Source organism: Rhinolophus hipposideros, assembly GCF_964194185.1.
Source record: "Rhinolophus hipposideros genome assembly, chromosome: 8".
Taxonomy (NCBI): Eukaryota; Metazoa; Chordata; class Mammalia; order Chiroptera; family Rhinolophidae; genus Rhinolophus; species Rhinolophus hipposideros.
Window position 1 is genome coordinate 47,936,982 of NC_138054.1, and position 25,675 is coordinate 47,962,656.

General features: G+C 41.6%; 1 protein-coding gene across 7 annotated transcripts in view; it reads right to left on the reverse strand.

Annotated features, from left to right (window-relative positions):
• DNAJC6 (DnaJ heat shock protein family (Hsp40) member C6) overlaps positions 1-25,675 on the reverse strand; it is a 121,327-nt gene that overhangs the window by 45,707 nt on the left and 49,945 nt on the right. Inside the window, exon 1 of one of the 7 annotated variants that reach the window (XM_081056009.1) lies at positions 14,452-14,555. The exons of the other annotated variants lie outside the window; for them this stretch is intronic. The gene's annotated coding sequence lies outside the window, so the exon portion shown is untranslated. Of the gene's footprint in view, positions 1-14,451; positions 14,556-25,675 lie in introns of those variants that run through there. 7 annotated transcript variants of the gene reach the window in all.

A 25,675-nucleotide genomic window follows, 5' to 3' on the forward strand; every position in this document is an offset into this window, starting at 1 on the left:
GCTCATACAATATAAGCACCCATGACATATATATATGTGTGTGTGTGTGTGTGTGTGTGTGTGTATGTGTGTGTGTGTGCTCCCACTGCTCATACAATATAAGCACCCATGACATATATGTGTGTGTGTGTGTGTGTGTGTGTGTGTGTGTGTGTGTATATATATATATATATATATATATATCTGCATAGAATTCCACTTGGTGACCCCTAAGAAAGTATACTCCTCCATAAAGTACTGTCATCAAAAGAAGAGGTTGGTATGCAAATACAAGTATTGAGCAAATAAAGATATTCACTGAGGTGTTATTTATAATAGCAAGAGACTAAAAGTGATATATTATTCCACATAATTAGATGTTAAATCATTCTAGAAGCGTACAGATGTTCATGACAAATGGCTAAGTAAAACTAAGCAGACTATACAATAGGTACTGTTTAATCTTTTTGTAAAAGAAAAACATTGGAGTCTAAAGAAAGATAGCAGAGGATTTAATAACCATAAAACAATAACTCAAATTTACCGAATGCCTAGGTACCCCAAGCACTGATCTAAGTTCTCTATATGCAGTACTGAATCTCTAGGACCACCTTATAAAGAAGATCCATTGCTGTCCCCCATTTTACACATGAGGAAACAGAAGCAAAGTCACATCAGGAACTCACCCAGGTCCCATCCTCAGCAAGCCAGCGTTTGTACCCAGGCAGGCTGCTCTAGAGTCCATGCTCTTAGCTGCTAAATTTTCAAGAGTTACAGTAATTGTATCTACGTAGGTGGGGAAATGATGAGAGATTTTTTTTTGTTTGACTGTAATTTCTAAATGTTGTATAATTTACGTTTATTACTTTTACAGCTTAAAATGTTAGATAAAATAAAGTACTATGCCATTCAAGTTCACCATGTCCTTCCTCCATAGCTGTAAAAGACCACCCTCCTCTGTGCATAATTCATCCTTGTTCGCAGTCACTTAGTTTCCCAGCCAACCTGTGAGATGCAGACAAATGCTGCCCATCAGCCCTTGAGTAACCCTAAGCGAATCTTGAACTCAAGTAAGCTGGGAACTTACCAAGAAGATCCTTCAATACGTGGCTCTTTTTCTAAGACGTGAGACCCTGATTCATTGTGATAGTAACCGTCTCAGCTCTGATGTAAATACCAAAAAATCCAGTACATGACGGACAGGAAAGAGGTGGCAAAGGGCTCTTGGTAACAATTAAAGTTCTTAGACAACATCCTTCCTCTGGGCTTCTTCAAACACACTTCCACAGAGCATCACCTTTCCCATTTCTAGAAAAGTCCTGGTCATCCAATTCCAGTAACTGTTACTATTCCATAGTGTTATGTTTAAGAGATGACTAATAATCTGAATTTTGGCATGATGATCTTCACGCTTTTCACCAACAAGACTTTTCCTCAGTGGTTATTTCTGTGTCGTGATGCCACTGGTGTCCTTTCCTGGCTTCCACAAAGTTGGCAACGGCAGGACAGAAATTCCCCAAACTACAGGGACCTGGCAGAGATGTACCATTAGCCCCTGTCCTGGAAACTGCTATTTCTTCTCCACAACACTTGGCAAGGGGCAAAGAACCAGTGTCATCACCACAGAAGACTTCACCTCGTTTATAACAGATTTTTCAGCTTTGTGCTTCGCACAACTAGAGAAAATGGATCACCTGGGGATAACAACTAGATACATCATGGAAAGGCTTCCAGAATCAGACAGCTTCACCCTCATTCTCTACTCATCCTACTTCAGGGAAGCTTAGAGAAAAGAGGATGGACCTTGGGAAGACAGAGATCTTAGACTGGAGACTTAGTTTTTCCACTTAAAACTGTGACCTTAAGCATGATATTTTACTCCTCTGAGGCCTCATCTCCCTTTATAAATTGGAACAAATTAAGAAACTTGCCTACGTGTCTCATGGCGTCAAAAAAAAAAAACAACAAATGAGACCATGTACGTGAATGCAATTTTAAAGAGTGAGATTTTCCCAAACAATCAGGCATTTTTATTTTAATTCTTAGAAATTCAACTCTCATGTAATTAAGTCATTGGACTGACCACCTACCATGGAATGCTCAGGAACACAACTAGAAATAATTTCACAGAAAACAAGTAACATTAAGTGAAAAAAAATCAACATTACCTATGCCAAACAAGGACAAGCATGGGACAAAGCCACCACAGTCAAAATATGGGCTTTAGGTCAGCCAGAACTGGTTTGGATTCAACTTTTGCTACTGACCAGACGTCCAGCCTAGAGGAGTTGAGTAACTGATCAAAGTTTTGATTTCCTTATCTGTAAAATGGAAGCATTCATAGAATATTACGTAGGATTGTGGTGAGAATTACATAAGACAAAGTTCTGTAAACCTTAGCATAGTGCCTGGGGCGTTGTAAGCACAGCACAAATGACAGCTACCAGGTGGCTCTGGGGAATGGAAAGAATAAAGCCCTGAAATATGCTGTCTCCAGCAAAGCTAGGCAGTCTCACCAAAATAGGCCATGCTGTTCAGTTTCAGGGTTGACGAAGCCAACTGGAGATGTGTCAACAAGGACAGAATCTCGGCCTGGACCTTCCGCTACAGCATACATAAGCTCTTCACTTCTGATAGTTCAGAATCACAGATTTTTAACAGAGGTGACCCTCTTTATAGCTCTGGGGTTTCGCCTTCCCCACTTGAAGGGATCTAGTAATGGTATACGCTATTTGCACGTGGTACTGGTTTTTGAAATACTGAACTATTTCTGTACTATTTGGCACGTACTATGAGCTAGTAAAGCTACAAGTCATGGGTGACATGGCACAGCAGCAGCCCCACATATGGACAGGTCTGGCAGCTGCTCAGCAGCCCAAGGAGGCAGACGTGGGCATGTGCAGCATCCACCAACGGCTGCAGGGGAGCTCAGCACTGGCAGGCCCAGGCCAAGAGCCGGTGGTGCCCACGACTCAGGCGCTAAGGGTCTGAACCACGCAGGGAGCACTGGCGTCCAAAGGCATCACAGCCCCGACAAGTCAACAGCACGTTCAGCCCTTCTCCAGCTAGAACAAGGTGCCAGGGCCCTTCTGACAATCAGTTTAATGGGGACGTTGGTGGAAGGAGCTGATGCCGTTCCCTATCTCAAACCATGACTCAGAAATGAGGATCATTTAGCGAGTAACAAGGACACTCTAAAAAATGCCCCAAAATCAACCCCCAAATGACAGATTAGAAAGATAGATTGTGCTATAAACACTATCACCTAGTAATGTTATATGTGCATGTGTACATTTGTTTAGAGAATAAGAGGTCTATACATTATATACTCATATGTCTATATACTAATTTACATTATTACCACTTACTTAACATTTTATTATCACCCTTGATACCATCAAATCAATGTGTACGGTATTTCTATACCAATTTTTCAGGACTTTGATGGGAGGAGCAGCCCCAGCTCCTTCCCGAGCTATGTGGCTATGGGAGAATCACAGACTCAGGGCCTCAAAGAATATAAAAACAGGAACGGATCAGATGATTGCCTAAGTCCCCTCCAGTTCTAAAAGTCTCCAACTCTTTCGGCATTGTTAAAAGGCCATCTATTAAATGAGTACTCCAGGTTCGGTACTCTGCCAAGCTGTTTCCCCAAAGCAGACCCTTACAACTAAGCACAGTGGCAGGTGGGAGTCCCAGTGAGGAAACTGAGGCTTTAGTAGCAGTCATGACAGAATGAGATTGGACCTTTTGGATTCAAAGCCCCTGCACGTATCCACCTCTCCATCCTGTTTTCTTTCATGAGGGACTTTGTCTCTCATGCCTCCATTCCCCCACCTCACGTTGCACCTCCACCCTAGGATTCAGAAGAGTCTAACCTACATTAGAATTATTTGTGAATGGGTCTGCCCCCACCCCCTGAGGCTTTGGGTCTTTAAAAACAGGGACCAGGTTCTATGCTTCTTCACATCCTTCTAAAATCTTAACACAGTACCTGGCACACAGTAAGCACTCAATAAATGTATGTGAAACTGAGCTGCTGTGGAATGCAGAGAGAAGATGGCAGGGATGGCCAGGAAGACCGGACTTTGCCTAACTGTAGGCAGCAAATGTAACCAGATGCTTCCACTGTCTCCTCACACTTCTCTGAATTTCTGATTGCAGCCCTGCGCTTGCTTGCCTAAGTGATGAAGATTTCATGAAACTCAACAAGAGTTTCACTGGACTAATATTGGACTAATATTTGATCAGAAGACCAGGGAAAAATTTTTATCTTCAGACATATGAGAGGATCTAATTAAGTAATCATTACTAGCTTTTCTTTCCCGAAAGGATCCGAGTTGTTTTCAAAAAAAGAAAAAATTGTAAGAGTAGAAAGAATGAGAAATGCAGTCAAAATGAAGACCACACTGGGACCAAAATTGACCTGTGTAGAATAAAGGCCACTCACAGGCTGTCAATACTGGAGAAATTCCAGCTAAATGGATGTAACATATTTCATACCTTCACAGATCATCAGAACCAGGCCATAGTTGCCAACCCAAATTCTAGACAATAAAATATCATATAAAACATATATGGATATTGCTTAATATGATTCAACAAGTATTTTAAATATTTATGGTGTGCCAGGGAAACAGATCTATGTAAGAGATCTTTATTCTCCAACACTGGGGCCAAATAAAGAAGCTCATCATTATGAAGTAATAATGATCAAATCTATTTAATAAGATCAGAACCTCCCAATGGGACTCTGAAGAAACAGAAAGGGTTCTGGCCACCACATGGCCTCTCAACTCCAGGAAGTGAGGGACCATGAATTTTTTTTTCTCCATAGTCTAACCAAACTGTCAGGGCTTAAATTGCATTAAAGGGACTATGACCTTTCCCTCTAATTACTGGCCTTGTTGCCTGGAACAGACAAAACGTCCTCATTGTTATCTGACCCTGTCCCTGATGGAGGACGCAGATAACAAAGGACTGATGGCCTGCTTAAAGAATACAGCAATGAAAAACATCAAGCAAATATCTTCTTTCCAGTACTTCAGTTCCATTTAATGGGCAGAGGGGTAGAGAACAGAGGCCTCAAAGGGTGACTGAGAGAACTCTTGCAATAGTCCTTCCAAATTACACCCACAGAAAAGGAAAGCACTGTGTTAGTTATGCAAGTGAACTCTAAAACACGGTTCTCAGACTCCTCTCCTCCCAATACAATTGTCTTCTCTTAGCTCCTCCTACTCAGAAATTCTGGTGCTGCCACTGCAAGCAAAACCGCTTAAGAGAAATATCCAACTGTTTCTCTCCAGTGGAGAAGAAACTACCATGGACGGACACTGTTTATTTACAAGGTCAAGGTCGATGTGTATATACTATATACTACACACAACATACACATGGTGCACATCTGCCAAAGGACCCTTACTACATGCCAAGCACCTTACTACCCTTACTACACGCTACGAATACACAGTATCCCACACAATAAAACTGAAAGGAATTTTTGCTTTTAATTGTCAGATAAGGAAACTGTCTCAAAGAGGCAGGTCCATTCACTCAGGGTTGCTTAACTAGGATACACAAATGTCTGTGTGATGCCACGCATTTTTCTTTACATCAGGCACGGCCTAGTGCACAGAGCCACAGAAGTGCAGTCCTGCCAACGATAAGGGGAAGCAACCCAGGTGCATAACATTTCAATACTCAATGGGATCTTAGCAATGTATTCCCATGTAAATGGACACACTAGGAAGACAAAGTAATTTTCCCCAATTACTGCTATGATTTAGCTTTTTAAATAAACAGCTGTATTGACATGTATAAAATTGACATACAATAAACTGCACATATTTAATATGTAAACATTTGATAAGTTTTGACATATATGTATGGCTGCGTACACACACACACACACACACACACACACCCTGTTAACTGTAAAGCCTATGTCCCTCTCACCAGATCCCTGTGAAGAGCCCAGACTGGAAGAAGATAGACAAACACATGAATCACCACAAAACACTATCTTTGGTCCCACAGGGCTGTCTGCCTACCTTGCCATGGCCATTCTCTGCAAAGCTCTGTACCGTGCTAAGAACTAGGACCCGTGCTCAGTTACTCAGGACAAGTCAGAGGGAAAAACTCCATGCAGAACCATGTCACAGAGTGCACGGGATGAATCGACCAATATGCAATAAAGAATCCTGGGATTTCAGAGGGGAAGTGGAGTTGGTCAAGAAATCTGTGAGTGTGTGTGTGTGAGTGTGTATGTGTGTGTGTGAGAGAGAGAGGGTTGAGGTTGAGGGGAGAGGAAAGAAAGGAGATACAATTCTGGTTTCTATTTTGAAAAAGGGTTTTAAATCAGATTTAAATAAACATGTATTATATGTATATATGGCATATATATTATTTTATCATATCATATTTTGTTACATAACATATATGCTATACATTTTATTTTGTAATAATGCAATATATATATATATATAATACAGAGATCCTGCATATTCAATATGCAAAATTTGGGCACATCTACGGACACATATTAAGAGCATTCTAGAAAAAAAGCAAATGGCTTAGAAAAGAGGATGGGATTAGGAAAAAAAGACAATCTAGAATAAAACCAAAGAGCAGCCTTCTGCCATGTAAAGACCGCAAGGCAGTATGATTAACTTACTTCCCTGCACCTCAATTTCACTGAAACCAAAGAAAAAGGAATTAAAACAGAGAAGAAAATAAAACAAGAGAACAATCAAGGGTAACCACTGTTAACATTTTACAGAACTCTATATCCTTGCATTATGAGTTCTATGTTTTTGCATATGTGCAAAACATGCATATGTGGCGAGTTCTGTGAACATACACAGAGAGAAGATCATACTACAGATTGATTTGTACTTGTCATTTTTCCCACTTAACACTGAAAAGTACCTTCGAAGTCGTTAATATTTTTTTGTGGAGCTGCCACTGCAAGTTTAAACATCTGTCATACAGCTGCAACATAACTGTTAACTGATTTTCTATTGCTCAGATTCACCAAGAACTGTGTGTGTGTGTGTGCGCGCGCGCACGCGCGCGCGCGCGCGCGCGAGCGTTTATGAAGTGGATACGTGTTTAGAGGAGTGTATTTCTACATTGAGGATACAGATGCAGATGGCTGGAAGCAGGAAAGAGGAAGGCTTTATGGAAGAAGTGGCACCTGAATTGCAGTTTGAGTAGAAATGGTCTACAGGGCATTTCAAGCTGAAGGAGGAGAGCAAGCAAAGGCCAAGAGACCACCAAGTGGACGACAAACAGAAAACAGAAAAGGATCCTAACTGAGCATCAGTTAGAGCTGTACTAGCGACCATGCTATGAGCCCTGAGAGGTGGCCCTCACCGTCTCCACTAAATTAAAGTGGACTAAGATGGTTAAGTCATTTGCCTCAGGCACCGTGCTGGAACCAGGCTATCGGGCTGTTTCCTTAGGAAACTGGGAGGTGGTAAGAAGAAAGGGAGGCAAGACTGAGAAGGTGAGTGTCCCTCAGATCCCAGAATGACTGAAGGTCAAGCTAAAGGGTAAGAACTTTCACTTGCTCTCTCTATAACCGCTTGTGGGATTTGGCTGTCACACTGACAAAACAAATGACAAAAAAATGATCATCAACAGATTTCCAAGCTGTTCACAGAGTAGATTAATATTAATATTGCCTCAGACAAGTGGGATTCCCCAGAGAGAGCACACCTTTCAGGGCATATTTCATAAGCCAGAATTCCATCAGAGGGCACCTGAAGGAAATTTCAAGGCAGTAGCTTCAGCATCTAATTATCAGATAAATGTATTAGGAGGAAGCCCTGACAGGCAGTCTTTGAAATAAGTCGTGCCGAGCATAAAAATGCTCAGTGAAGCCAAGCAGTGAACTCAGAGTGAGGACACATGTGAATGCTAACTATAATAAACAGGGAATGCAGAAACACTCTGAAGGTGAATCCTGAGACAAACGAAAACCAAACCAAAACAACAACAAAAATCCCACAGCCAGCATTTGGAGGAAAATCTGCTACCTAAGTGCAACTCCTATGTGTCACTGGTCTCAAGGACAAAGTTTCTGGCGTGACCTTGGCCTGTGGAGATACTTTCATATAGGTCTGACTACTACTGTCTAGCACAGGCAAACCAAACACTGAGCAGATTCAATCAAAGCCAACGACAGGGCTTGTCTGGGCCAGATTTGCGAGACGACCTGGGTCTGGCCTCGGAGCACAGCAGACATGCTAAATAAATCTCAAGGGCACACCCTTACCTGTGAGGAGCAGGTAGGTTCCTAGCCTCTGTTCAGAACCCCTCCACTCAAAACAATGACCCCCTAGGTGTTACTTGTGCTAAAGAGTCTCAACTCCACAATAAACACTCCTGGAGAACCAGGAAAAGAGAAGAAGCATTTGGTACGTGCAGAACATGGTTGAAAGAACAGACTTTGCAAATAAGCAGACCTGGATTCATAACACTGAACTTCCTTCCTTCCTACCTTTGTTAACTGTGTGCAGGCCAATTAATCTCTCTAAGCCGGTTTTTTCCACTGTAAAATGGGAGCAGGTATCTTCCTTCCATGTATGTGATGAGGTTTAAATGAAATAATGACAGAGAAGCATCTGTCATCCAGAAGGCAATCATAAATAGCATTTGCCGATGCATGCCTATCTTCTTATTCCCACATGGAAAGTGAAGGAGATCCTATAGGCAAAACCACCATGAGAAAAGGAAAGAAACAGGCAATTGGGAAAGGTCTGCGTCTAGAAACTGCCATGTTCTTCCAGTGAATCAGTGGAGAGGCCCACTTCCTATCTATAACCTAATGCAAAGTGAAAGCCCATGATACCTTCCTCACAGAATTATCACGAAGGTTAAATCCACCACCTGTAAAACCGTGCTTCTGTTAGTCACAACTTAGAGGTAACTTGAAGTGAAGGTATAGGTGGTGGCACTGAATTAACTAGAACGGCTCACAGTGGATCACCAACTGCGACTCTGAAATCCTTTCCATGACTGGAAACTTTGTATCATCGAGGGATTGGAACGACACAGCTCAGACATCCAGGAGATCGTCCACCGAGGGAAATCCTCACATGTGATGCCTGAGCAAGGCTTACCAAGCAAAGGCGGGGGGGTCCTTCCCTGGCTCCCACGTGAACTAGCTGCTCTGGATGTCCTTCTGGCTTAATTATGCTCCAATAATCCTGACAAGACTCGCTATAAATGATGACAGTGGAAATCCTAAAATAAAACAAGATTAATGTGATGACCTCAGTCTCTGCATAAGGGCCCATTAATTGGAAATCATGGACTTAATTGAATTCTGGGCATAGCACCACCAGATGGATTAAATTTTCTGAAATCTATTTCTTCACCCACCTGAAGATAACTGAAATGAAAAGCACCAATGACAAGGGAGACAAACACTGGCTGTTGCTGAGGAGGCAGATAATTGATTATTTCCCTGGCATACTGGTGACCCTCCCATCAGAAGAGTGTGAAGTCCTGCTTTGGAGGGGCCATTACCATCATTTCTGCCACCTTCCCCCCGGTCTTCTACATGCTTAGGGGTGCTGCGTAATCACGCTGGATCTCAGTTTTGAGATACTAATCATTAACTGAAATATGTACCAACATAATATATACTTACACACACACTTACACACACACACACACAAGAAATGCTCAGTAGGAAGTAGCCATATCATCATGCCATCTTCGCCACCACCTACTATTATGAGGAACCTGGAGAGGGAAGGGGAACAGAAAAGAGCTGTGTGGTTTGCCTTCCGTAGGATGCAGAAACGGCACAGATCACTGTACACCCAGGGCCTCCCTGAGTTCAAGGAGGCGTCTGCGTCTGCTTGGCACTTGGCAGACGCAGATGCCAATATGACTCTTCTATTTCCCATGGTCTGGCCTGTGTGGGAGTCCGTCTGCTCCTGGCACACAGACTCCCAGGCATGAATCCTCACCCAGCACTGAGGGAAGGGTATTCCGGGCTCCACAATAGAGGGAGAAAAAGGGGATGCTGAGATAATATGCTTAAGGCTCTGCGTACCAGAACTAGGGTATGCTGCTGTTTCCTCAGGCAGCTGTGTGTTAGAGGGAGGGAAGGGAGACTAGGGAGGTGAGTGGTCCCCAAATCCCCAAAGGCGTGAAGGTCAAATTAAGCTTCACAAGGGTCCACAGAGTTATTTAGAATTATGGGGAGGGGTGTGGAATGCTTTTGTTGGAAGCTGTAAAAAGACAAAATGAATTGAGAATGAGCAAGAAGAGCTTAGTGAGAACAGAGACAGCGCTCGACTTATACCGTGTCTGTGCCCAGCACCGAGAAGGACTCCTACAAGGACCAACAGTCCAAAATAGGACACTGAATTGAACTGAATTAAATCTGTCAAGAAATCACAAGCTCCAGTTCAGCCTTAAAGCAACTGCAATTGCACTGAAATGTTGCAAGGCGATCATGGCAGCAGCTATCATTTATTAATCCCCTTCTGATTATTGGGAACTGGGACGATGAGCTTTATATCCATTTTTTCATTTAATCCTCACAATCATGTTGCCAAGTAAATTCTATTAACCCCCTTTCTCAGATGTGCTATCCCAAGGACCCAAGAGACAAATACAGTCACACAGCCAGAGGGTTCTTCTCTGGGTCCGTCTCACTCCAAAGCCCATGTTCTTCTCATGACATTTTGCTACTACACACACACACACACACACACACACACACACACACACACACACACTTCGTTAAAAGCTTAAACCATAAAGAGAAACAGTCAAACCAGAAAGCACTACTGCTAGACAACAGAGAAGCCAGATCCTGGTCCGATTGATGTCTGCTCTGTCTACGACCTAAGCATATTTTAAAGACCAGACACTAAGGAGAGAAACACTGCTAACCACCCGTTACTGGGAAGACACAAATGGATGAAAACTACCTTCTGCGACTTTAACAGGCAGGAGAGGAAAGCCCAGGCCCAGCTATGCTCACGGCCCCTGGTGTGGAGCTGGTGGTCACACAAAGAGAGGGAGGTAACAGTTGAAGACGCTCTTGGCTTTCATGTGAAATCTGAAAAAAGCCAAACTGGTAAAAACAATAAAATGGCGGTTACCAGTGGCCAGAAGGTGACGGGATAGGAGAGACATTTAAGGGTACCGCGGCTTGCAATGAGTGGTAAGTCCCCAAGATGAAATGCACAATACAGCAACTAACGACAATACTGTGTTATAATAACCAAACCTGCTAAGAGACTGCATCTTCATTATTCCAACCACAAAAGAGAAATGACAACTATGTGACGTGCTAGAGGTGCTAACTATCGCTACAAGGGCTACAATCATACCATAACATATAAATGTATCAAGTCCACACTTAGTACATACACATACAATGTTATAGCAAATGTATTTTTAAAAATATATCAAGGTGTGATCGACTACGGTGAATATTTCAGGAAACAATTTTAATATACTAAAAGGCCCATTGCCATGAATCCCCCTCAAAACACTCCCCCTCGCTTCGAACACACTTATTCCATCGTTCTTGCCACTTTCTGAAGCAGTTCTGGAAGTCCTCTTTCGTGAGCGTCTTTAGTTACGCTGTTGTGGCTGCCTCGATGTCCTGAATCATTTTGACTTTGGGGAAGAGCCAGAAGAATCACGGTGCCAGAGCCAGTGAATAAGGTGGATGAGGACACACCGTAATGTTTTTATTGGACAGAAACTGCCCTATGCCAGAAGGGATGTGTGACACGGAGCGCTGTCATGATGGAGGATTAAGACACAAAAGAGGACTTCTAGAACTGCTTAAGAAAGGGGCAAGAATGATGGGATAAGTGTGTTCGAAGCGAGGGGGAGTATTTTGGGGGGGGGGGAAATTCATGGCAATGTGTCTTGTACTGTAATAATTTTTTTATATAAACATTCACCATATTTTTCAATCATACCTCATATTCTTTCCTGAATTAGCTTCTTCTTGCTGCCCAGTGCCACCCACTCTACAGGTACATGCAGCCTCGAGGGTCAGCAGCTGCTGACTTTGATTCTCATGTTCTCCAGCCACGTGCATAAGCCTTTCAGCCATGGCAGCAGAGCACAGGAGAGGAGAAAGGGCAAGAGCTCAAAGAACCAACCTGCGAATGTGCTCTCCAGCTTCCCAAAAAACCATTCTACATGCTTTGCAAACCTGCCCATGGTCAATCCCCTTTAAGGAACACAAGTGCATTAGTGCTGACAAACCCAGGGTCACAGCCTCCTTTGAGAAGGAAGGCTGTGGCTGACAGAGTGGATAAGTCATTAGCACTGTCTAGTTTCGTATGGTGCCTTTTAGACCCCAGATAACATGATCAGAGCTCACCGGCTCTGAGATTTCAAAGACAGGTACCGACAACCACAAAAAAGGATCTTCATAAAGGAGAGACAACATGAGAGGCTGAAAGCAGGTGACCTTTCCTTCATGAGTGATGTGACCTCTGTAAAACCCAAATAATGGTGTATACGTGGGTTGGTGGATACGTTTTCAAGGTTTGGCTTCCCTTTTTAGAAGGAGGAAACGGAGCTACAGCTAGCTTGTACAGAATCTTTGTATATGTTAGAATAGGGTGAGTCAGCCCTTGGGGATTTGATCTCACTCCCACCTGACCTCTCGGACAAGCCCGTCTGTGCAGAGCATAACTGTACAAGTAAATGAGGCAGCCCCAGGGGGCAACTAATTTTCACTGGGCTCCCCTATATTCCAGGTCCAAGAGAGATGCTTCACATGCCCTGCTTCATTTCACCCTTACAAGGACTCTGCAAAAAAGGCTAAGTTGGTCCCACTGTCCAGGTGCCAAAATGAGGCTCAGAGAGCTTACATAATCTAGGCCCAAGCCAGAGGACCTCGTAAGGGGTTCCCAGGGTTAAATGCCACGTCTGACTCCAGCATGCAGAGGTGCCAGACCACTGCATCAAAATATCTGGGGGTGCCCCTGTTTAAAAATGCAGAGCTCCGTATTTTTCCTGAATCAGAATATCTGAGGATGGGGCGGAAAGTCTGCATCGTTCATCACCCACTCAGGAACTTCTGAGAAACAGGGAAGTGTAATAACATAGCCACAACCCTATGCCATATTTCCTCACTCAGAATAAGCAATCTTAAATTAAGATGGCTCGGGGTGAGGGGGTGGCTACCATTTACTGAGCACTTTTTCTCTGTCAGGGGCTTCACATACGCTATCACATTTAATCCTTACAACAACCCATCAAAAAGGTTATTATTATGCCCATTTTACAGAGGAGAAAATTAAGGCTTATGAAAGTTAAATCATTCTAGAAAGGTCACAGATCAGATCACGAACCAGGTCTGCCTGGCTCTAAATCCCATGCCCCTTCCCTATCACATTCCTCATTTCCTGTTTGACAGAGAGAAGAGTAGAGAGAAATGGCTACATCCTGGGAGGGCGGGCAACTCTTCCCGCAGTAGCCACTGTCACTGTGCTTCTCACAGACTTGGAGCTTGGATTTGCAAGGACAATGGGAGCAGCACACGAGAGGGGCCATGATACCCCTCCCCCACATCCGCATTAGCACCCACTCTGCTCCCAGACATGAGTCCTGGCATTCGGATATATTCATTATCCGACCCATGAGGGTAACACCAAAGCAGTTCACATGCCAAATACCTGGGTACCCTTAAGCAGATGGCTTTCCCTCTCAGGGCAAAAATCTCTTCCTCTGAGAAACAAGGAGTGGAATTAGCTGATCTCCAAGGTCCCTCAACACTGGGTGACTCCATGATTCACAGCCTCTATAAAATATGAGTTAAATTGTGATGTATTGCTAAGGGGCAAGGTATTGGTAGAAACCTCACCAAACTGGACATAACATTTCAACTGCCACTAAGGGCAGCATCAGTCAAACAAAAGCATTCAAATCTCCATCAAGGCTTCTGTTTTCTATTTCTGTCTGGGAAGCCCTGGTGAGGGCTGTTACATAACAGGTTAGTCAGCTGCAAACTCCTTGTCCTCTTCTCCTGAACTTGGCATTAATCTCAGAGTAACCACTCCCCACTCCCCAGGTTCCCTTTTTTGTAACCTTTAAACATCTGCATCTTGCCTTTTTAGCTGACTGTAAGCTCCTAGAAGGCAAGCAAGTGGGTTAGACGAGACAGCATACACAGTGCAGAACACAGAGCTGTGGATACATGATAGTAAGTGTATCCTAGTATTCTGCTACTAAAAATAACAAACTAAAATCAGCTAACATTTGAGTGCCTATAATGTACCAGGCATTGTTCTCAATGCTTTACAACCCTATGAGGTACATATTATTACTATCTTACATTTTGTAGAGGTGGAAACAGATATAGAGAGGCTATCTTACTTGCTGAGATCACACAGTTAGTAAAGGCAAAATGTGGACAGTCTCCCACACCATTTGTTAAATGAATACCCCTAGAGAACAGTTGTAGCTGTGTACCTTCAGCCTCAGACAGACCTGGGTCCAAACTCCAGCTCAGCAATGTTTACTAGCTGTTTCTTTAGATAAGCTGCTTACACCTTCCTGTGTCTCAGTTTCTTCACCTGTAAAATGGGATGACAACATCGACCTTGTGGGTTATTCTGAAGATTGTAGATATTAGAGAACCTAGTATTGGGCCTGGCCTAGTTAGTTGCTCATGTATACACTACACGGCTTTCTACTCAGCCAAAGGCTTTGTTCTGGGTGGTAGGAAAACAGAAGCAAGCACAATCCCTGTCGTCAAGCTGCTCGTAGTCTTCCGATCAGACAAACATAAACAAAAAGAGTGAATACCGTATGAGAAGGACAATGTTATATACAGGATATCACTGGAACACAGAGAAGAGAACCTGAGAACAAGGAAAGCTGAACAGTCTGCAAGGAAAAGTGAGGTTAACCAGGACAGATAGGGGAGAGGTGAGGGCATTCGGGGCCATTCTATCAGTGGATTAAGCCACACCCCAGGATATCCACCTTGACCCTATTCTCACATCTCACATTTAATCTTCCTGAAAATATTGTTGTTCAACCTTCAGATTTTATCCAGAATTCAAACTATATGTAGAACTCCTGCTTATCTAAGAGTTGAGGGACATGGGGGGGGGGGGGGCGGGGGAACTATATACATATATATATTCTCCAAAACTACTACCTATGGGGTAGGGAATCAAGTATAGGAGGCAGGGATACACGCTTGATTTCTTTGAATACAACTGTTTTATAGGTTTCAATTTGCAGCTATGTAAAAACATACTTATAAACACAAACTGAAAAGCAACCCCTATAAAATAGGAGCAAAATGAAGCACACGAATCCAACTAAGTATCAAACTGATGATGTAACCACACAGAGAGAAACTATCTCAAGTGACTTTAAGATACAAAGTAACTGCCTTAAAGTGAATATATCCAGACCCCCTCACCCACCCTAAAAACGTTACAACCTTAAACTATTTTGGTGGTAGTGTTGGTGTTTTTATACTATGACTATGTATTACAGCATTAAGCAAGTAAGTCGTTATATTGGTGTAATTGAGAACCAGGATTTTTGGCATGGGACAAAAGCGATACAGACGTAAGAGATAAGGATGTAAAAGGCTGATGAAATTAGGTAAAAAAAAAAAAAAGTGTTCCTGAATATGAGTTGGAAGTATCATTATTAATCCATGATGCATCTTATCCTTTAAAAATTTTATTTCTAGTTCTGTCCACTGACAGGGCTGGACACAAAGACCAGCGCAGTAGCAGTGAGTACCTGTCACACAAAGTGTGGTCGTGAAACACCACTGCTTTCAAAACAGAACCAGGATCCTCTGAACACAGGCTGGTTCTAATACTGGAGTGGAATGTGTATAAGATGAGCCTGGTTTGTGATACCAGAACGCAAAGAAAGAGTCAATGACTACTGCAGCGCATCGAATGGATTCAGACGCCAACTTAAGAGGCTCCCACTGGCCAAAGATGGGTCTATTTGAGGATCAGTAAGAATAATAACTGCAATGGATTGAAACAAATATATGTTTACAAACGTGTTCATAATAATAAGATAAAGAAGAAAAGAGAGAAGAAAAAAATGTTGTTAGTCACCCTTGGAAAAGGCTAGGGAACCAGTATTTTATTTTTGAAAACTGATAGAGGGTATCAAGTCTTTTTCCAGGCTTTGCTATATGAATTGCACTTCATTGTAACCAAATATCTGATGAGGGAAAGTTTCTCTTCACGGACGTATTCTAGCCAACGAACAAAAAAGATGAGAAAATTCACCATTTGCAACTCCTAATAAAATAATGGAACTAGGCAGTGATCACACACAAAAAAGAAAAAACAGAAAAAAAACAATGCATTGTGTACCCCCAATTAAAAGACAAAACTAATCGATGAGACAGTCTTGCAAAAATCTAACCTGTATCTAAATCTGATCAAGCCTCTAATTACCAGTGAACACAGAAGACAGAAATAGGTTAAGTGCGACCAGAGATGCTGTCAGCAAAATCCAGACGATGGGGAAAAATCTACAGTGCAAATAACCTGATTTTTTCAACAAAGATATTGCAAGGGGACAAAAAAAAGAGATGGAAAGGAAACTTTAGAAGAGAGAATTAGGAGACAAGTCAACCAACTTTAATGCATGAACATTATTTGGATCCTTGTTCAACCAAAATGTAACAAGAAAAAATTAACTCACTTAAGAATTGGGATCATTTAAACAGACTGAATATTGACGATATTAAGGAATTACTATTAATATTCTAGATGGGATGGGAATATTGTTTTTGTTTTTTTTCAATTACAGTTGACATTCAATATTATATTAGTTTCAGGTGTACAGCATAGTGGTTAGACATTTACATAATTTACAAAGTGATCCCCCCAATAAGTCTAGTATCCATCTGACACCACACAGTTATTACAGTATTATTGACTATATTCTCTATGTTGTATTTTACATCCCCATGACTATTTTGTAACTGTCAATTTGTAGCCCTTAATCCTTTCACCTTTTTTTACCACACCCCTAAGCCCCCTGCTATCTGGCAACCATCAGTTTGTTCTTTGTATCTATGAGTCTGTTTCTGATTTGTTTTTTAGATTGCATGTGTAAGTGAAATCACATGGTATTTGTCTTTCTCTGTCTGACTTATTTCACTTAGTATAATACCCTCTAGGGCTACCCAAGTTTTCACAAATGGTAAGATTTCATTCTTTTTTATGACTGAGTAATACTCCATTGTATGTATGTACCACATTTCTTTATCCAATCATCTATTGATGGGCACTTAGGTTGCTTCCATACCTTGATGATTGTAAATAATGCTGCAGTGAACATAGGATATATCTTTTCAAATTGGTGTTTTGGATTTTTCTTGATAAATATCTTGAAGTGGAATTGCTGGGTCATAAGGTAGTTAGTTCTACTGTTAATTTTTTGAGACATCTCCATACTGTTTTCCATAGTGGCTGCACCAATTTGCAATCCCACCAACAGTGCACAAGAGTTCCCTTTTCTCCACATGTGATAATGTTTTTAAAAGAGGCCCTTATATTTTGGAGACATATTGAAATACTTAAGAAGGAAATGATATTGTGGCTGGGACCTACTCCACACTAATCTAGAGCGCTGGGAACAGACGCAGATGAAATGAGATTGGTCACGAGTAGATCACTGTTGAAGCCAGGTAATAGGGACATAGGTTTCTGCTTGCTACTTGTGTTGTTCCCTCTTCCTACTTTTATACACACACACACACACACACACACACACACACACACACACACACTTGAAATTAGAAAGGTATATTTATTGAGGGTGCCAACTAATGTATACACATGACTTGTATTCATCTTTTGTTATCGGTGTATATTATTACAATTTTAATATGGGTTTTTCCCCTTCTTAAAACGTGAATACATGTTTTGGCACCCTCTGTATTTACATCTTCTATACCACAATATGTCATGTATATATTTTATATACACACACACGGATAGATAAAGTCTACCTCGCCTCACTACCTCTGGTGCTTCCAACCACAGATCTAAGTCCCTGGCATTTCTCACCTGAGTAATTGCACTAGACCCACCTGGTGTCCTCGCCCCCGCCCCTGCCTCCCTGCAGTCTGTCAGATAGAGAGCAACAAAAGTGTTCCTTTAAGAAATAAGGCAAATCATACTCTTCTGCTGAAAATCTTCCAGTGGTTTCCCACCCCACTTAGAGTAAAAATGAACGCTCTTACAATGACCGACAGGCCCTATGGGAGTTGAACTCTGCAGCCCTCTCTGGCCTTATCTCTGACCTCTCCTTCCCTGTCTCTCTACACCGGCCTCAGGGCCTTCGCACTGACTACCCACCTCTTCCCCCCAATATCCACATGGCTTGCTTCCTCACTTCCTACAGGTCTGCTGAAATGTTTCTTTTTCAGAGAGGCTTTCCAGATCACCCTTTAGACAGTAGCACCCCCAATTTGCTTATTCTACTAGTTTCTTTTTCTTCATGGAATTTTTAGTCCTGATTTTTTTTTTCTATCTCCATCTACTAGAAAAGAAGCTCCATGAAAGGATAGATATAAGTTATGTGGGGCACTGTTTTTCCCAAAGTGCCTGGCTCAATAAATATTGATTTCGACCTTAAGTTCCGAATTATAAACTAGTCAGCAGAGAGCTGTGGGATAGGTAGACACCAAATTATGCAATACTTGTATGTCCATTTAAGACACTCAGATTTATCCTGTAGGTGACATGCCTCAAGATATACCACACACACACACACACACACACACACACACACATATTATATACCATACTATATAATGTATATATTTTAAATACACACACGGATCGATAAACTCTACCTTTTCTCACTACCTCTGGTGCTTCCATCCACATCAACAGCCTTCAAATTTCAGGTATAGTCATTCTTACCACTTTCACCATTATTATACTAAAAGAAACATTATCTTTGGTATTTATATGGTATGCACATTAGAAGGTCGATCACTTTCTAATTAAAGAAACTGAACCACTGCATTTCTGGTTAGCCACTTAAGACAGTTGTTTCCTCCTGGATTAGAATAAAATGTCCCTGCATAAAGAGATATGAACATTCATTTTAAAAAGGCAATCATTTGCCCGCAAGTTTCTTTGAATAAAAATGTCTCAAGGGCATTATTATCAACTTGGGGTGGGAGAGGTTATTAGAAAAGACTCTCAAGAATCCACAAATCTCTCCTGTTGATTGGCCATAAAAGCCCCAAAGGCAACAAAGGTTTTTTGGCAGAGGAGGTGATGGGTTAAGAATGGGTGATGCAGAGAAATCTGCATCACCTTGTCTCCTCCCCGTTCCTACAGGCAAACACCAAATCCATCCCACCTTTCTACACACCCACTACTAGCTAGTACCTTACTTCAGGTCACTCGCTTCTCCAGCCTCCTAACTGTCCTGCAAACTGATCTCCTTACTGCCAGCCTGGAACCCTTCTTGTCCTTTCCAGAGGGATGTTGTTAAAATGCAAATTTAATCGTATCACTCCCCTTCTTAGAAACCTTTAAGAGCTCCAGATAACAGGGCTTAAAAGGCCTGGAATGACGGAGCTGCTGAGCTCTACAGTTTCACTTCCTGCGCTTCTCCCTACCCTCTAGCTCTTTGTTCCCATCCCAGGGAACCCCTGGCAAGTCTTCCAACAGCCCACACGCATGCTTTCTTCTGGAACTTTGCACATGCTTTCCTAGGTTTCCTTGGATGTCTTGAGTATTTTTGTTGTCGCCTCTCCAGCAGCAATTCTGCATGTGTTACATATAGTTTGTGCTTTATCCCAAGAAAAGCCATTCTAAAAGACCTCCCATTATTTACCACCTTGCCAGAGGCTGTCAGGCTTAAAGGTCTTGTAGCTGATATTCTCCTTGTTCTTGTGTCAAACACGATTACATCTTATACTTGCAGTGTTCTTCTCTGCCTAGAAAATTTTGCCAGTATAATTTTATTTGGGAGTCTTCTTTTTCTTTTGATACAGTTTTGTCATGGCTCTCTCCCAAAGCATGGATAGTTAAATTAACCTAACAACAAAACTGCCATCTCGTCCTTAATTAGCTAGTCCAAGATATTAGAAATATATCTTCAAAAGAATTTGTTACAGTGAATGAATCAGATACAGACATGGCTGAAGCCTAGGTTACTTTGTGAAATAGTTTTTTATTTATTTCTATTCACATGTACGATTTTTAACATTTATTTTTCAATTATAGTTGACGTACAATATTAGTTTCAGATGATTGGATATTTATATAATTTACGAAATGGTCATCCATTAGTTTAGTACCCACCTGACACCATCCACAGTTATTACAATATTATTGACTATATTCCCCATGTTGTACTTTATCTCCCTGTGACTATTTTTATAACTGGCACTTTGTTCTATTTAATCCTTTCACCTTTTTCACCTCCCATCTCACAACCATCCCAATATTCTGTGAGTTTGTTTCTGTTTTATTTTGTTTTGTAGACTCCACATATAAGTGAAATTATATGGTATTTGTCTTTCTCTGACTTATTTCACTTAGCATCATAACCTCTGGGTACACCCGTGTTATCACAAATAGTAAGATTTCATTCTTTTATATGGCTGAGAAATATATTATATACATATATATACATACACATATACATACATACACACACACATCTATATATGTGACACCTCATCTTTATTCATTCATCTATCAATGGACACTTAGGTTGCTTCTATATCTTGGTTATGGTAAATAAAACTGCAGTGAACAAAGGGGTGCATATATCTTTTCAAATTAATGTTTTGGATCTCCTCAGATAAATACCCGGAAGTGGAACTGCGGGATCATATGGTACTTCGATTTTTAATTTTTTGAGGAACTGCCATACTGTTTTCCATAGCAGCCACACCATCTATGCTTCTTCTTTAAAAAGGTCAGGCAAACAACCTACAAATCTTTAATAATTATTCTCCAGACTCTGCGTTCAATACGATATAATCAAAGATAAGGTAATATTAAAGAGTGAAGCTTGGGGAAATGTCTAATAGTCCTGAGGATTCTGCACTCAGGGACACTATATAGAAAGCATTATTAGGGTTAGTGTGGAACAGAATTTGTAGTTATTTCTTTAAAATGTTTAAAACAATACTCATGGGACAAAAACCCCTAAGTCATTGTCTTAAAGTTGGCACTGATGCTTTTTAAGATTTTCAGGCTACTATGTTTCACAGGAATTAGGACTAAAAGTACTACAACATCTGAGTTGGAGTTCTGATTCTGTCACCTGTCACTTATCTCTTTTGAACCTCAGTCTCCTCAGCCATACTATGAAGATAATTATACTCAGCTCATAAGGTAGTTGTAAAAGTAAAGTAAAATAATGTTCATGGAAGCACTCTGTAAACTAAAAAGAAGGCATGGATAGCTTGTACTCATGGTCAGTGCCAAAGAGCAATGTGATCAGAAGATAAAGCTCATCCTAGAACTTCAGTTCTCCACCTAAAAGCCTGTTTATTTCACCAAGCTGTTATTTTTATTGTCATTGGAAGTACATCAAAAGGATCTCTGCTGAGCCGGGGCAAACAACAAGTAAGTCCAGAATGTACTATTAAATTCCCATAATTAATTACTGGACTTGTGTTCTTTTAGCTTGCCTTTTAAAAAAGAAAGAAAGAAGAAGAACCTCTTGGCCTGTTACAGACTTTAAAATGAATAGCTGAATAAAAATCAGATTAAGAACCCAAGTACCCACACTGGAACCATGTGCAGACCTGCTAGTGCCTGACGGACTCTCTCCAGCTGAGGCACATCTGTGAGGCTCTAGTCACTATACATAAAGGAATCTGCCATTGTTTTCAGAGCAGCTCAGCCCCTCTGCTTTTGAGAACATCCTTTGAGTATCCTCCAATTTTCTATCAATTCCAGGTTTGAGACTCTGATATAATCATCTGATTTCCAACCCGCTAAGTGCTTGAATGGATTTTAAGAGGAAAGAGTGAGCTAAATATTTTTACAAACCATTGCTATCAAAAACATCACTGCTTTCTTAGCTTCAAAGCCCCTGGGAGATCTCAAAAGAATTCTAAAAGGAATACTGTCCATGTGACCACTTTCAAAGATGAGTTTAGTGAAGCAACAGAGAATAATGATTCATCAAGGAAATTGTTGCTCACTCTTCCAAAGATGACTAAGTAAAGGAGAATTTGACAAGCAGGAAGGCATTACCTCAGCACCACTGAGACCTGTCCATAAGTAGCCACTTATTCTCCATTGGGCATTGGGGAGGAGGCAATTGACAATGGGCCTCTGTCTCCCCTCCTGTAACAAACTCTAAGCTATGTACTCATAAAGCTCAGACATGGTATTAGTTTATTTCTTGCCTCTTTTCCATTTTCCCCACCTAGGGCATATGCTTTTGTTCCTCTTTCTATAATATCAGGAACCTCTTCCTGGCTCTTTGCATGACTGATTCCTTCTCATTCTCTAGAATACCCTACTATAAATGCTACCCACTCAGAAAGGTGTCCTCTCCCACCAGCTCTAAAGCATCCCCCCATCACCAGCCCACAATTTGCCAAATACTTATTATTCTGAAATATCCATGTGTCAAGTGCCCTATCCTGTGGTCTACATATACTGGATTTGGGGTTGGAAAAGAGCACTTGACCGTAGAGACGTGGTTTCTTCATAGAACGCCTCATGGTTAATATTTGTATAACCCATTTGCCATACTAATAAGAGAAAACACAACAAATGTTTAAAAGCAAGGCTATCATCAATCAGGGCCTAAAAATGTCCGTGATCAATCAGAGCCTATGATCTTTAACCAGGCACGGAGAAGCCAATGAACCGAAGGCCTGGTACCACGTCCCACTATGTACTGAGAGACTCCAGAACATGAGGAAACAGACTTCAGGCTGAGAAAAATAGTGAACATGAGGCAGTGGGCAAGTTAAAATTTCCAACTTGGCATCAAACGGACATGGAGTCAGATCCCAATCCTACCGTGAGTTGTAAGTCCTGTGATATCTCTGCTCCTCAGTTTCCTCATGCAAAAGGAAATATCCCAAGGAGCACCACTGACAGCGAGATAGAGCACGGGAACAACAGCCTTTGCCAAATAGTCTCCATGTACTTTTTCTGACCTAAGCTAAGACTCAGCAAACAGGATATAAGACCCATCCCTTCAACTTGGGGCTCACAGCCTATCTAAAACAACACTTCCTGCTCAGATTATAGTTAGACATGTTCTGATTATATGAGGAACATGAGAAGGCGTTATGAAGTGTTAATGAGCAACTCCAATTTGTGTAGCATCAAAGCAGAGAAGACAATGACCGCAGGCCACCAGGGCACCAAAACAAATAGCTGGCAGTGTCACCATCTATTTGCTATGTGACCTTGGGCAAGTTACTTCATTTCTCTGGAAAATTTGATCTGTAAAGTTGGAGAATAATAGTACTTGCCTTCTAGGATTCTTCTGAGAATTAAATAACATAATGCATAGTTAAGTATTTTACACATATATGGCAAACAAATAGTAAGCTCCTAATAAATGACAGCTATTTTTACCATTGTGACCTCCTCACAAAGATTGTGAATTTCAGTCTTTCATGAAATCCTGAGAATTTCTCTTGACTTCACTGAGAGGCCGGGTTCTGTCATCTTTCCTAGAAATGGAACTTTATAAGCCTGGGATGCCAGTGGTTCTAAAGGACCAATCTAGGGCCTGTTTTTTTGGAGCTGAAACATGAGGGAGGGGTGTGGCAGGGACTGCTATTTGTGAAATCAATACCCATTCTCTCCTTCTTCTTCCTTAAAAATATTTTATGGTCATGTGACCTCCCAAAATAAAAGACTACATTTCCCAGGCTCCCCATTCAGTGAGGCATGACCATGTGATTAAGTTCCAACCAATGGGATGGGAGTGGAAATGAGAGTGCTTCCAGGGTGTTTCTTGTAAAGAGGTATGCTGGAAAACAAACGTGTTTGGTTGGCCATCTTAGATAATGAGAAAGAGAGTGACACCCTAAGGAGCATAAAGCAACAAAATAAAAGGAGCCTGGGACCCTAGTTATTTCAGAGTAGAGCTGCCATTGCAAATCAGACTTTTATGTGAGCAAGAAATAAGCTTTCATCTGTTTACGCCATAATTTTGATGGCCTTTGTTACATGCAGCCAAAACTATAACCTCATAAATATTTGTAGACAATATTTGGAGAAAGGAAGAAGAAAGGCAGAATGTGGTAGACCCTGGCACATAATAGGTTTTCATAATTACTTTATTAAACATCCTCTCTAGGACTCAGGCAATCAACCTATATTTGGGATACTGAGATCAGTTCCAAAAACAAGAGGGACAGTAGCCAGCTGGAGGGTGTCCATACGAGAATAACCAGGGCAATGAAAGGTCAAAAAAACCCATCTCATGAAGAAAGACTGTAAGAGCTAGAAGGAGAAAGGTAAGCCAGAGCAATAGAATTAGGTTTCAAGTAACTCAAGGGTAGTAAGTTGAACAGGCTCCTCTGTTGGCACTCTAGTTTCCTCATCTGTAATAGATAAGACCAGAAAATCATTGAAATCCCTTCTAGCTATCACATGAGGGAGCTATAGATTCAGAGGAATTTATGTTGCAAGACAGGACAGGGCTACAACCCACCTAGATATAGCACTGAGGGAGTGAAGGGAAGAAGTCCACTGAACGTGGACAACTTCCTAGTGATGTTTCTGGTCTGGCAATTGAATGGCTGCCTTCCAAAGTCCAGAGTTACCTGACTGAAAGAGTTCAATCAGGGGCTAAAGAGGGTCCTTGAGGAAGTGCTGAAATTTGGGAGGACCACGGAGTCAAAACAGATGCAGCTCCTTCTTTCAGACTGGTCAGGAAAGGGGGCTTTATATGAGACAGTCCTGAATTTCAATCTAGTTGCCACGTCTTTGGCTACTTGCTACCCACCATTTTTTGACTCTCTGTTTCCCCATTTTATAAATGGGTCTAGTAAAACCTAACTTGAAATATGTTGTGTTAAAAGAGATCATGCGTGTCAAGCACACAGCACAGTGGTAGGCTGAAAGTTGCTCATAGTAGTCATCATCAATGTATTCGCTTTAGAAGTGGGAGAGGAAAAGAGAAATGTGAGGAGTTCGGAAGAGGCAATCATCCTGGTGGAAGCTTCAGGCGGTAGAAGCTGGAATCTGTGGACTAGGCAAGTAAGGGACACAGCCAAACTAAAGTGGGCTGGCCACATAAACGCTGTTGACGTGCTACTCAAAGAGCAGAAGGACAGCTGGCCGTTGAAGGCTCCTCAGAAATTGGGAAAGGACTGTTATCCACATTCATCTGCCCATCCAATATTTATTGATTTTCTATGAGCAATTATAAGATGAGCAAAGCGCACAATGAGGAAAATACAGAGTATTTTCAAGGCAGAGAAGCAGCAGCTGCCCAGATTTAGAGGGTCAGGTATGAGAAAGCTAAGTCAAGACCTGCATTACTGAGGCAAAGGTACTTGGGGTGAAGGGCAGGGAGAGAGAGCTCAAGGTGATGCTGTTTGAAGGAGAGCAGAGAGAGAATCATAAAACCTCTCCTACTTCCCCTCTGAAATTCCCACATTATGTGTGACCAATAAGACTTAGAGTTCTTTCCAACTCTAAGGTTCTACAATTACGGCTTCAGATGA